Source organism: Aedes aegypti, chromosome 1 (genome assembly GCF_002204515.2).
Source record: "Aedes aegypti strain LVP_AGWG chromosome 1, AaegL5.0 Primary Assembly, whole genome shotgun sequence".
NCBI classification, from domain to species: domain Eukaryota; kingdom Metazoa; phylum Arthropoda; class Insecta; order Diptera; family Culicidae; genus Aedes; species Aedes aegypti.
Genome location: NC_035107.1, coordinates 281914497 through 281928503, shown reverse-complemented (window position 1 = coordinate 281928503; position 14007 = coordinate 281914497). Strand labels below are relative to the sequence as shown.

General features: G+C 35.5%; 1 pseudogene; it reads left to right on the top strand.

Moving 5' to 3' along the window:
* Positions 1 to 3404: 3404 nt before the first annotated feature.
* On the top strand, positions 3405 to 4615 carry LOC110674338 (annotated as a pseudogene).
* Positions 4616 to 14007: the final 9392 nt, after the last annotated feature.

The window sequence follows — 14007 nt, the reverse complement described above, 5'->3', positions numbered from 1 at the left end:
GAAAGCATGCTCGAAGAAAAAATCTCCGGGCCCGGACGGTATTACATACGAATTTTACTTAGAAAATTTTGAAACTGTGAAGGACGATTTAGTGTTGATATTCAACAGTTATATTAGCGGAAATGTTCAACCACCAAAAGAGTTCTGTGAAAGCATCATAACACTGATTCCTAAATCAGGTGATCAATCATTATTGGAAAATCACAGACCAATCAGTTTGCTTAATGCAGATTACAAGTTATTTACCAAGTGGCTAGCAAATAGAATATCTAGTTTTCTAAACAGACTACTAGGTCCTGGACAGACCGCAGGGTTACGAGAGCTAAGTTGTATTGACAATCTCAAAGATGTCCGTCGTATTTTAACAAGATCCATGGAGAGTAAGAAATTCAAAGGGTTTATGCTTAGCATAGACCTCGAGAAAGCATTCGATAATGTGAATCATGCATATTTGTGGAAGATTTTGGAAAAGTTTGGTTTTCCAGAACAAATGGTAACATGCTTAAAAAATCTCTATGGCCAAGCATCATCTCGTGTTCTGTACAAAGGATTTTTGACACCAGAATTCGCAATTAAATCATCGGTAAGACAGGGGTGCCCTCTCAGCATGATCCTGTTTACGCTTTACATCGAACCGCTAATCAGGGCTATCCATTTGAGCAGCTCAGGTGTCCTTGTCTATGGAAAGTTCCTTAAGGTGATAGCGTTTGCAGATGATGTCACTATCTTCATCAAAAATCAACAGGAGTTTGATTTGGTAATGCAAATCATACTATCATATTCGTTGTATGCAAACATACGGATGAATCTGAAAAAATCATGTTTCATTCGACTGAACAATGCATCAAGTGGACCACAAATCATTAGAGAACAGGAAAAAATAAAAATTCTGGGATTGATAATTCACAGGACTTGGTCAAAAATGATCGACGAGAATTACGAAAAGTTAATCAACGACTTGAAATTCAGTATAAAAATCAAGCAAACCAGAAATCTTAATTTATTAAAACATGGCTCTTAAAAATGTACTACATTGCCCAAATTATCCCACCGAAAAATAAACACGTAGCCCAAATCAAAAGCGTTACTGGAAGATTTCTATGGAAAGCTGAGATGTTCAGGGTATCAAGAGAACAAATGTACCTTGTCAAAGATAGAGGGGGATTAGGTCTAGTGGATCCGGAGTCAAAATGTAAGGCTCTATTTATTCGGAACATATTATACGATAAATACGGAGAAGATAACGAAGCTGAAAAATATTTGCTGGATTTTTCTAAGCCTGGCTTGCTGACAAGAAATGGAAGTGATTGGTTACGTGAAGCGAAAACAAAATACCGTTTTCAAAAGTACTCGGGATATGTATCGTCATTTTTTATTCGAGAAAAACATAACGGCAAGTGTCGAGGAGCGGTTTCCACAAATTGAATGGACGAATATTTGGAAAAAGTTAAGCCTGAATTTTATACCATCAATCGACAAAGATCTGATTTATCGTCTAGCAAACGACATCATTCCAAACAAAGAGAAGCTAATGGCTTACCGAATTGGTAATCTGAAAAATGATTTGTGTGATGCTTGCAATAGTACCGACAACAACGAGCATAGATTACGTGGCTGTTCCAAAACGACAGATATAATTAATTGGACTGAAAATCTAACGAGGGATCGATTAAAAATATCATTTGATAAGTTGGAGGATTTACTCCAATGGGATATAGATGCATCAAGTGAACAGCAATGTGCTGGATTGTGGCTTGCATGTTATGCAATCGCATGGTGTTTAAGTATCACGACGTCAAAAAAATTGTTCTGTTTTAAAAAATCGATAAGGGAAATCAGATGGAATAACAGAACCATGTTCAAAAGAAAGTTTGGAAATTTGTTGAATGTATGCTAACAATGTAAATTAGAAAATAAGGTAGTTTTTAATTGACATGTACTTAAATGTAACAATGAACACGAAATAAATTAATATTAAAAAAAAAAAAAATATAGGAGACGAGACAGAAGAGAAAGAAAAGAAAAGTGAGAAATATGAGAAAAACTAGAAAAATGAGACATTTGATAGAGATGGGAAGTAGCAGAAATTCAAGTAAGACGCAAAAAAGAGCGAGACAAACATATCTGCAGAAACAAAACAGATAAAGAAAACAAATACGAAAATAATCAATAGAGAAATAAATAACTCGATGTGAAACAAACAACAACAACATACAAGAGAGACTCAAAGGGAAATAGATAGATCAAATCACAAAAGAGACAAAATAAAATAAATAAAAGTATGACAGGAAATTGTCGCAATTATTTTTGTTTCTTTACCGTATTAATTTGTTTTTGTTATTTTCGGCATATTCATGTAATTTGTAGTTCATTATGACCATTCGTTCACAAAGCATAAGCTAAATAAATCGAGAGGGAAACAATGTGTATAAAGCTATTTGAATATGACCATTGTTGTACGGCAAAATAGCTTCTTTTTTTCACTAGAAGATCAGGACACAAAATATTAAGGATCAAAACGAGAAGCAGACGAAAATGACGAGCTACAAGAATGACGTCACACAAGAGATAACAGAAAGACCCATAACAATCGTAAAGCCAGATACGATGAAAAAAAAAGACACCAACACGTTAATGCTTTCAGTAGACGGATTTGTCTTTTGAAGGAAGCACCACACTAGACAACGAACGAGGATGTAATGCTCAGTGCCACTGTCGGAAAACATTCCTCACGAAAAGTTTTCCGGACTGAAGCGAGAATCGAATCCACACTCTTTGACACGTTGCGGCTAAATGCCTGACGACACTAACCGCACGGCCACGAAGCCCACATGAAAAAGACGAAGAAAACAAGAAAAAAAGAGATAAGAAAATGTATAGAGAAAGTAAAGAAGAGATAATTGACATAATTGACGAACATTAGAAGGATGAGCTTGTCAAGAATGATAAGAAGATGAAGAAAGATAATAGAATCAAGAAAGATGATGATGGAATGAGATTGGATGAGAGCTGATAAAAATGACAAAATTAAACGACAAATGAAGCAAAATTCTGAAATAGATGATGAAATTTCATTAAGCATTTCTAGAATCGAGTGAAACTGTAAAGACAAGAAAACGTACCATAAGATGAGCAAGATAGAATGAAGAGAAACATGAGAAAACTAGAGAGTCAGAACATGACAAGATAGGATTAGCACTGTGGAGAAAAATACGTTGGATAATAAATACAAGAAAGGCAAGAGTGATGAGAAAGACAAAGGAGACAGGAAACGCGATAGACAGTAGGCCACGAAAACAGAGAAAAAAGAAAAAGACAAGAAAGTCGAGAAAAATGGGCAAGACGAGAAAGAAGAGAACGACTAGAAAGACGAGAAAGAAGAGCAAGATGAGAAAGTCGAAAATATGAGAGAGACGAGCATACGAGAAAGTCGAGAAATACGAGAGAGACGAGAAAAACGGGAAAGACGAGAAAAGCGAGGAAGGCAAGAAAGACGAGGAAGACGAGGAAGACGAGAAAGACGAGAAAGACGAGAAAGACGAGAAAGGCGAGAAAAGCGAGAACAACGAGAGAGGCGAGAAAGACGCGGAAGCCGCGAAGGTCGAGGATGTCGAGAAAGACGAGAAAAGCTGAAAACGAGAAAGAAGAGAAAGACGAGAAAGACGAGAAAGGTGAGACAAGCGAAAAAAGCGAGAACAAAGAGAAAGGCGAGAAAAACGAGAAAGACGAGAAAGACGAGGAAGACGAGAAAGACGAGAAAGACGAGAAAGACGAGAAAGACGAGAAAGACGAGAAAGACGAGAAAGACGAGAAAGACGAGAAAGACGAGAAAGACGAGAAAGACGAGAAAGACGAGAAAGACGAGAAAGACGAGAAAGACGAGAAAGACGAGAAAGACGAGAAAGACGAGAAAGACGAGAAAGACGAGAAAGACGAGAAAGACGAGAAAGACGAGAGAGACACGGAAGCCGAGAAGGACGAGAAAAGCTTAAAACGAGAAACATGAGAGAGACGAGAAAGACGAGAAAGACGAGAAAGACGAGAAAGACGAGAAAGACGAGAAAGACGAGAAAGACGAGAAAGACGAGAAAGACGAGAAAGACGAGAAAGACGAGAAAGACGAGAAAGACGAGAAAGATGAGAAAGACGAGAAAGACGAGAAAGACGAGAAAGACGAGAATAACGAGAAAGACAAGAAAGACGAGAAAGACGAGACATACGGGAAAGGCGGGAAAGGCGGGAAAGACGAGAAAAACGGGAGAGACGGGAAAGACGAGAAAGACGAGAAAGACGGGAGAGACGAGACAGACAAGAAATACGAGAAAAACGAGAAAGGAGAGAGACGAGAAAGGCGAGAGGGAAAAGAAAGACGAACAAGACGTGTTAGACGAGTAAGACCGAGAAAGACGAAAAACATGAGAAAGACGAGTAAGACGAGAAAGAAAAGAAAGACAAGAGAAACGAGAGTCCAGTGGTAAAATTTAGACAAGAGAGACGAGAATAACAAGAAGGAGGAGAAAGACTAGAAAAACGAAAAAGATTAGAAGGACGAGCAAGACGAGAACGATGAGAAAGACTATAAAAACGAAAAATATGAGAAAGACGAGAAAGATGAGAAAGACGAGAGAGATGAGAAAGACGAGAAAGACGAGAGAGACAAGAATGGCTAAAAAGACTAGAAGGTTGAGAAAAATGTATGGAATAAAATAGATTGTATGATGAAGGCGGTAAATTAACTTAATATTTAAAAAAAAATATCAGGAAAAATTCAAGACAGCATTTCTTGTTCAGAGAAAAACACTCAATGAAGATACGATAAATTTTACAATACAAGAAAGTATTTTTACTAGGTTGCAAGAGGTTATCATGGAAATTTTAGTGAGAATCATATATATTATAAATATTTGAAGGGATTCCCATTCAAAGTTGGAAAAAGATCCCTCTAAATTATGTTCAATATTCTTGAAATATTTCTTATTTGATTTCTGCACACATACCGAACACAATAGGAGGTCAGCAAAAGAAATATAAGAGAAACCAAAATGAATGAATAGAAGAGTTTGAAGTTGAGCATAACAATAGAGACAGAAAAAAAATAGAAATAACAAATGTTAAAAAAGAAAAAAAAAAGATATACATATTTGAGATGGACTAAAGAAACCAGAGCAAAAGATTCACGTGGTCATGAAGAGAGATAAATGAAACGAAAACTTAATGATTTCTAGACCGTAGTCAAACTTTCTTTAACATTATTTAGAACGACAGAGAAGAAAAGACGAAATAGAACAAAAATCTAAAGAAATAAAAATGGGAGATGAGAGATGAGAGATGAGAGATGAGAGATGAAAGATGAAAGATGAAAGATGAAAGATGAAAGATGAAAGATGAAAGATGAAAGATGAAAGATGAAAGATGAAAGATGAAAGATGAAAGATGAAAGATGAAAGATGAAAGATGAAAGATGAAAGATGAAAGATGAAAGATGAAAGATGAAAGATGAAAGATGAAAGATGAAAGATGAAAGATGAAAGATGAAAGATGAAAGATGAAAGATGAAAGATGAAAGATGAAAGATGAAAGATGAAAGATGAAAGATGAAAGATGAAAGATGAAAGATGAAAGATGAAAGATGAAAGATGAAAGATGAAAGATGAAAGATGAAAGATGAAAGATGAAAGATGAAAGATGAAAGATGAAAGATAAAAGATAAGAGATAATAGAAAAAAGATGAGAGATGAGGCATGTGAAATAAGAGATTAAAAATACGATAACAAAGACATGTTCGTAATGTTTAAGGGGGAAGATTACAGAGAAAGAGAATCATTGATGTTAGACAAATTTGAACTCATAAAATAATTTTGTAATTTTTGAACGTTCCCGTACAGTAAGACCGACTGCCAGCTCTCAAGCCCCGCCTCTCCATCTCACATCGCACAGGACATATTCTTCAAGTCACACCATCATGTCTCCAACAAATGCGGCGATGGTGGTCATCGGGGAAGGATTCTTCCACTTGTTCAGGTGGCCATTGTCTTCTGGGTGATCGGAATAGACCAACCTAGTAGCACTTCATTCAGTAGCCGGTGTAATTTGACCGAGTCACACTTTTCATGAAAATGGTGCCGGCGTAGACCCCATTATGCAGAAACTTACCGGCACCACCAAAGTCTCAGTGGTGTCTCTAAATCATCCTCCGAGGAGAATTGGATGAAGATCAGTTCACCCCAACTGTTGGTTACTGAAAATGAGTTAAACTCGTAAATCAACTCTAGACCATCTTTGTAGCCAGCGTTTAGGAACCTGTTCTAACCAGATTAGCTTGCTTTCGGGAAGCGGTAGAATTAGATAACAAGATGCTAATATAAAGTGGAAGGTGGGACGAAATTTGAGTGGACACTATTGAGAGGTGCAGAATTGTCAGGTAGAGAGCCATTTTATGATATTGAAACACACGCTTAGCTACTCAACTTCGAGTCTCTAGTTTCTCATTAGTCGTAGACCAGACAGGTTAAATACTTTGTATTCCAGAATAAATGAATATATTACATTCTTCGCATGTTCTTTCTTCTGAGAACATTCTTTTATATTTTCCAAATTCAATTAATCTTCAATAAGCCAATCAATATCAAATGAGATACTCTTGTTAAATAACAAATGTACAACTTGAAAAGAGATTGATTTCTCTAGAGGATTCAATAAATGTTCTTGTCTATTGTCTATTTCTACTCGAATCAATTCCCACAAGAGAAAAATCGAAGAACTTGTTCAACATCCGTAACAGACAAAACCGGAAACACGAAAAACTGACCTCCAGCACCGCAGCTTTGTTTGGCATCCATCCAAGGTTTCCGTCTGTATTCTGTATCCCGATTCCCATTCCCACTATTACTCTCCAGTGACCTTTGGCTCACGTTTCACGGCGGCCCCGACTTGATGGGCAGAATTAATGTTTACCTATTTTATTTTTCACCATAGTTGGCAGAAGCCAAAGCTCACACGTGTTTGGCATCCACATCCAGCTAGTAACTTTCAACTCCGTACACGTCCTAATGAATATTCCTTCCCGTCGTCGTCGTCGTCGTCCTTTGCTAGTCATCGGTAGTTTGTAGTCTGGCGGACGAACGGTCCGCCACATTGTGGTAGACTACGGTTCCATCGGTGAAAAATTCTCGAGCCAAAGTTTTTCAATTTCCCCGATTCCCGATCGGAAATTCACATCGCATCGCAAGTTCGTTTTCACACCTTTCGTGGGGAATGGTTGGAGGGGTTTGATGAGAGAGAAGGTAGTAGGGTGAAGTAGAGCGATGCGTTCTCTCCGTTCGAAAGAAGTTATTTTTGTGGAAAAAACAGCTTTTGTCGTAATTTTTTACATAAGTGGACAACATTTTTAGCCATATAACTTACACAAATTACTTTCCATGACAACTGTGGAGATGCAGAGGTCTTCTTGTAACAATGGATGGCTAACTCATATTTCCTAAATTCCCAAATGACTGTTAGGACGTGTCCGGAACTATTTCATTCCAGTGAGCCACGGCCGACTAGCCAGTTTACTGGTGTTATTTATTTTCGATGTATAGTCGACACTGGTACACTTAACCCGACATTGACCCGACAGCGGACCAATAGCAACCTGATTTGATGACAGATAAAAACAACAACATCAACATCAAATACAATTTTAATCGACAACAACCAGACATCTGCAAGACGTTTTATCCCTCTTTAAAATTTCTTAACATCTCAAAAGTTTTTCCTGCAATTCTAGAAGAGACTTCTTATGACACTTCTATGAAGAATTCTGTAGAAAACTAAACGGACGTACTTAAAAAGTTCTGTGAAGACTTTTGTGAAGACCTCTTGAAGAATTATCAATAGACCTATGTGGCTTGTGTTCAGACTACGGTGGAGATTTCTTCAAGACCTCTGGGTTCATCTCTATGAAGGATTGTATTGAGATCTTCGGGGAGACATCTTCGGGATCTCCTCGGAGGCCTGTAGAGACTGTAGAGACTCGTGTCATTCAATTTTTTATCTTTGTTACCAAGATTATTGAAGCTTTTTCAACAACATTTTTAAACAAAGTGTGCTAATTTGTTTCTGCGTAGCGAAGTTTGTATTATATCAGAAATGTTGGGATGTAAAACGGTTTTGGTTCAAAAAATCAATATGAGATAGTTATGCTTTTATGAGCAGTGTTGATCTCAGTTTAAACTTTTGTGGAGTGCTCTGTGGAGACCAATGTGGAGACTTTTAATTGAGACTTCTTTGAAGGCTTCTTTGAAAACCATTTTTGGTGACTTCTGTGTAGAATCTTTATGGAAACCTTTAGCGGTCTCAACAGAGCGCTTTGGAAAATTATAAAGAGGCTTCTGTGTGGATATCCTAAGCCTCTGGGGCTATATATGCAAGATCTTTTGTGAAGACTTCCATGATTTGTTTTCTGGTCTATTGTGGAAGACCTCTAAAGACCTTAATGTCAATACATCGTTCAATGGGAAGATTCAAATATGACGTCCATAGTTTTTCGGAATTTTTAGACATCCCCTCTTCTGTCACTCTGTTTTCAATACCTTATACATGTACTACCATACTTTTGTAGACCTCATTTTTCTAATTAAATTCAAAATCAAGGACCAGCATTGTAGAGGAATTGATCGTCCTGTGTAAATTTTTTGGGGATTTCATTGGGAAATCATTGTTTGAAGTCAAGTGTTTGGAATATGAGTCATATTTGGAATTTGAGAGAAAATAGTAAAGGTTTTTAGAAACTTCTACAAAGATTTCTTTGTAGATTTCTGTGGAGATTTTCAGAAGAAGTGTTTAAATTATCTGTGATTACCTCTGTAGCGACCCCTGTGCAGATTTTTCTGGGGCCAATGTAAGGACCTCTGTAGAGACTTTTGGGTAGACCTATGTGACTCTGCGAAGGTTTCTGAGGGGATACCCGTGTAGACTTTTTGGAAGACCACTGTGCTAACATGATTGAATATCTTTGTGAAAACCTGTGGTAACGCTTATAAAGACGTCTGTGGAAAATTCTTTGAGATCTCGGTTGAGGCTTCTGTGGAGTCTTCTTTGAAGATTGCTGATCTCAGTGGAAACCTTTGGAGATTTTTTTTCAAAACTTTTTGGTGACTTCTGAGGGACTTTTGTAGAGACTCCTCTAAAATCTCTATGATAACATGTGTGAAGATCTTTGTGGAGACCTCTGTGGACAATTTTGTAGACACTTAAGGGATGGTGTTTGTTGAGATTTGTTGAGACTTTCATGGAAACCTTCCTTCTGATCTATTGTAGAAGACTTTCTCTAAATACCTTAACGTTTTTAAAAATCTATAGGGACTTCTATGTTGATTTATGTGAATAAATATTAAAATTCTATTTTATAACCTCTGTAAAGACTTCTGTGATGATTTTTTCTGGAGCCAATGTAAGGACCTCTGTAGAAACTTTTATGTGAAACCCTATTTAAATAATTATGTAGAGATTTTTTCGAAAACCTTTTCAGACCTTCTTAGGAAACCCTTTTGGATACCTCTGTGCAGTCCTCTGTTAGACTTCTGTGGAAGCTTTTGTATAGGCCTCTACGAAGATTTTTGAAGGGATCCCCATGAAGACTTTTTAGAAGACCACTTTGCTTCAGTAAAAAAAAACATTCTGGTAAGTTTCATGGAGACTTCTTTGGAAATTTTTGAGATCTCGGTGTAGGCTTATGCGGAGTCTTCATTGATGACGCTGTGAAGACCTTTGTGGATTCCTCTGTGGAGACTAATGTGAACATATTTGAACCAACTTTAAACATTTCTTTGTAAACCTTTTTGGTGACTTCTGAGGAACTTCTGTTGAGATTTCTCTTAAACCTCTATGGTAGCATGTGTGAAGATCTTTGTGAAGACCTCTGTGTGAAGATCTTTGTGGAGACCTCTCCATTCCGACGGATCTATTTTTAAAGACCTCTAAATACCTTAACGTTTATATAGACATTTTTGAAAATTTCCTTATGGATTTCTATGTTGATTTCTGTGAAGAAGTATTTGAATACTCTCAGATAGCCTCTGTAGAGACTTCTATGAAGATTTTTCTGGGGTCAATATGTACAGAGACTTCTGTGTAGACTTATGTGAAAACCTATTTGAAGGATTATATAAAGACATTTTTGAAAACCTTTTCAGACCTTTCCAGAGACTTTTTTGAACTTCTCTGTGAGACTTATGTGGAAGCTTCTGTATTGATTATTGTAAAGTTTTCTGTAGGGATTTGTGAGTTAATATCTTTACACTGAATACACTGAAAAAAATATGTTGTAATTTTTTTAATAATTCGAAAATAAAGCTTATAAATCAATTTTCTCAAAAATTGTATATTTATATTTTTTTTATATGTTTAAGTAGACAAAAATTGAAGTCTTTTGCACAGTAATTCAAGATGAAGAAATCAAGGACAGAAAAAGTTATGATTTTTTTTAAAAAATGGTGAATTTTTTAACATGGTCATAATAAACTTTTTAGATGTTTTTCAACTTGATTTTATGAAAGTACGCAAAATTTACAACAAAAAAGGTACACGGGAAAATCAGGCCAACTTTTACCGTTTTAAAGATACAGCTATTTTAATACAAAATTGTGATACATTTCAATTTTCAGTCATTTTCGAACGTTTTTCGAGGCTCATAAGCCTAGAAATTTGATCATTGCCTGAAAGAGCAGATAATTTTTGACTAAAATGTTTGAAAAAATATTGATTTGGTAATTTATCATGGTATGAGGTGAAATAAAAAATGTGCCCTGTAAAAATGATTTATTTATTCTTTAACGAAACACAACTTCAACATTCAGCATTGTGATATTTTGATATGTAATTATCAAGAAAATAGAAGTTAGACAATTTTCAAACTGTAATGATAGTAAAAATATGTAAACATTATGAAACAGTAAAAAATCTGTATCAAAATAGGACGCTTCATCATTGTATAAGAACATGAAATAAAATGCTTCCAGAAAAAAAATCTTTATTTTATCAACTCGAAAAACAGCCAAAAGTTGTAAATTTTCAGTTAATTTAATTTTAAAATCGCTGTATCTCGTATCTTCTATTATTTTTTCTTGTTGCAAATTTTGCGTACTTTCATAAAATCGGGTCGAACAGTATTCAAAAAGTTTATTTAGACCATTATGAAAAATCAACCTTTTTTTTAATGTTATAACTTTTTGGTCAATGATTTTTCCATCTTGACCCACTGTGCAAAAGACTCTATTTTTTGTCTACTTTAAAATATAAAAAAATATAAAAAATAAAATAAAACTATTTTTGAGAATATGGATTTTTTAGCTTTATTTTCGAAAAAAAATTGCAAGGTTTTCCTCCCCCACGTTAGAGCATTTGTATGAAAAATTTAAATTTTTGTATGGAATACTACGTAATACTACGAAAGACCCCCTGCCTCCCTCTGTTGCGTTACGAAATATTTGAGCGATCCCTTACCTACGTTGACATCGTAGTGTCTGGAGGAAGGAACCGGCACATGGCTCGATCAGGCGAATTGCAACAAGAGTAATTCCAGCACAGCTTGAAACCAGAGTCGCCAGATATTTTTAAATGTCTTCCGAAAACATGTAAAAATGTCTGCTACTTGAAAATTGTCAATAATTAAGACAACTTCACTTAGTGTTCCAGTTAGAATCCAAATTTGTTGCTATGCTTGAAACTCCATTAATTTAACAATTTTGCTGAGTTAGCAATTCCGGTGTGAAGCTGGTGATCTCATAAAACAAGATAGGGAAGAAGATATTTCCGGTGAAAACAATAATTTGGGTTCCTAAAGAATGTTTTCAGCAAGAATAAAGATTTTTTTGGAAAGGGAAATTTTAGGTAATAAGATTCTAGAGATAAGATGCTAGGAATAGTACCATGTATTTTTAATGGATATTTTTTTATTCAATAACTAGTGGTCCCGGCAAACTTCGTCTTGCCATCAAGTAGTTGATTCAAGAATCCCAAACCAAACTTCAGAATTCTACTTAGGATTTATCATAGATTTTTTCCCAAGCTCCTTTATAGTGATAATATGAAATTAATATTTTTTTTTTTTTGAAAAATGTCTTCAAAAAATCCAGCAAGGTTTCTGCAATAATTGTTCTCATATCCTAGCAACCTACTTCAGAAGTCACATCTAATTTTTACTTCAGGGACTGATAAAACCTGCTTAAGAAAGCTTTAAAGGTGTTCCTTTAAAATTAAAATAATATACAACAAGAAATTAGTTTGATTAGTCTTCCAGGAGTTTTTCAGTGGCTTCCCAGATGTTTTTTGAAAAATATTTTTCTGATTTCTGAATTTATTCTTAAAGATTCTTCAGAGATTACTTTTCTGTTCCAAAATTTCGCCGAACATATTGAAAAAAAATACTAATAACTACTTTTTAAACGAATCTCTTTCAAAAGATGTTCGACGGAGTCAAATATTTTTCTCCTGGGATTTAAAAAGAAAACTTTTCTAAATGGCCAAAAAATTTGACGATATTAAAATTTTTTCGTTAGATCACTTATAAAATTCTTGAGTAACTTCTGGATTTTTTGGAAAAATTTCGTTTGAAATGTTTACTAATATTTGAGGAATCCTTGCAAACCTTCTGGGAACTTTCCTTAAACTTTAACGGCGCTGGCCACGTCCTTACGGTCATCGGGGAAAGGTGGGATTATGAGTGTGACATCCATTGTTACTAGAGACCGAGATCTCCTCTGCATCTCCATGGTTGTCACAGGGAGGAATTTGTTAGTGGGGATAGTTCAAAAGCTACATAATCAGGGTTCACCTTGGTAAGTGATGCGATCCATGCAGCCTTAGTTGAAAAAGTCACCTATTAGTCACTACAGACAACGTGTTCCTGAATTTAGTCTACACTTTCAGTGTCGAACCATCAAAACGATTTCGGTAATGAAAAATGTTGGATAAGAGGTATGTGTATTTAAATACTTTTTAAACAATTACAAGAGTCTTTGCCGACACTTATTGTGAAAAAAGAGACTAGACACTAATTGCAAAAAAGTGAAGTGTTAAAGTTCATTTGTAGTTTTATGTGAAACATAGTCAGAAGTCTTTTTTTGGAATCTTTCATTCATTTTGTATTCGTTTTGATAACTAATTTATTTTACATATTTTTAGGCTTTGCAAGAGAATTCAAGACAATGCATCGTTATTGGCAAAATGCTATGAAAATGGCCTCCATAGAAAATATCCTTTGTCGTCGTTGTCAGCAGACAACACTGTTGTGGCTTGAAGATATAGCATAAATTCATATTTGGTGGTGCACGTATGAAAGCTTCCATGCATCGCAAATTCTATTATTCAATAGACATATTTGTTCATAATTGGTTCAAACAACAAAAGTTCCGTTGCGATTAACCCAGATCAAAATTTGTTCCTGGAATCTTGAAGAAACTATTTAGGTTTAAGAAATAAGTTCCTATCTTCATAAATCTCCAATCCAGCTTTTTACGCTAGCTTAAGCTAAGTATGCTGTTTCGCTCAAGAAAAGTAAAGAAATTCCTTGACTGAATGGGTCAAGAAATTTCCTACAGAGAGCTCATTTGGAATGACATTTCTTCTCAACTGCGTACTGCGATCAAAGAAAAGTGATTTTCTTGATCATTTCTTGGAAGAAATTCTCCACGCATCGAAATAGGCGATTACTTTTCTTGTCAGCAGAAAATCAGCCTTCACTATAAATTTTGAATCACCCCCTTCTGACATATCTTGCCAACACTTTAATTTTTTATAGTTAAATCGAAGCAAGCTTTGTGATTCAGTTTAATGTCGACAACTTATTCAATGTCAGATTTTTTTCACTTTTGTCTTTAAGGCGATCTTAATTAAAAACTATTATTTATAATGTTTTTCCTTTCTTTGCAGGTTCATTAGCTAGGAGTTTAGAGCAGCCAAACCAGGGAAATGAAATCACCAAAATGATTCGATTGTGATTATTTTTTAATCATACTTTGTAACTGG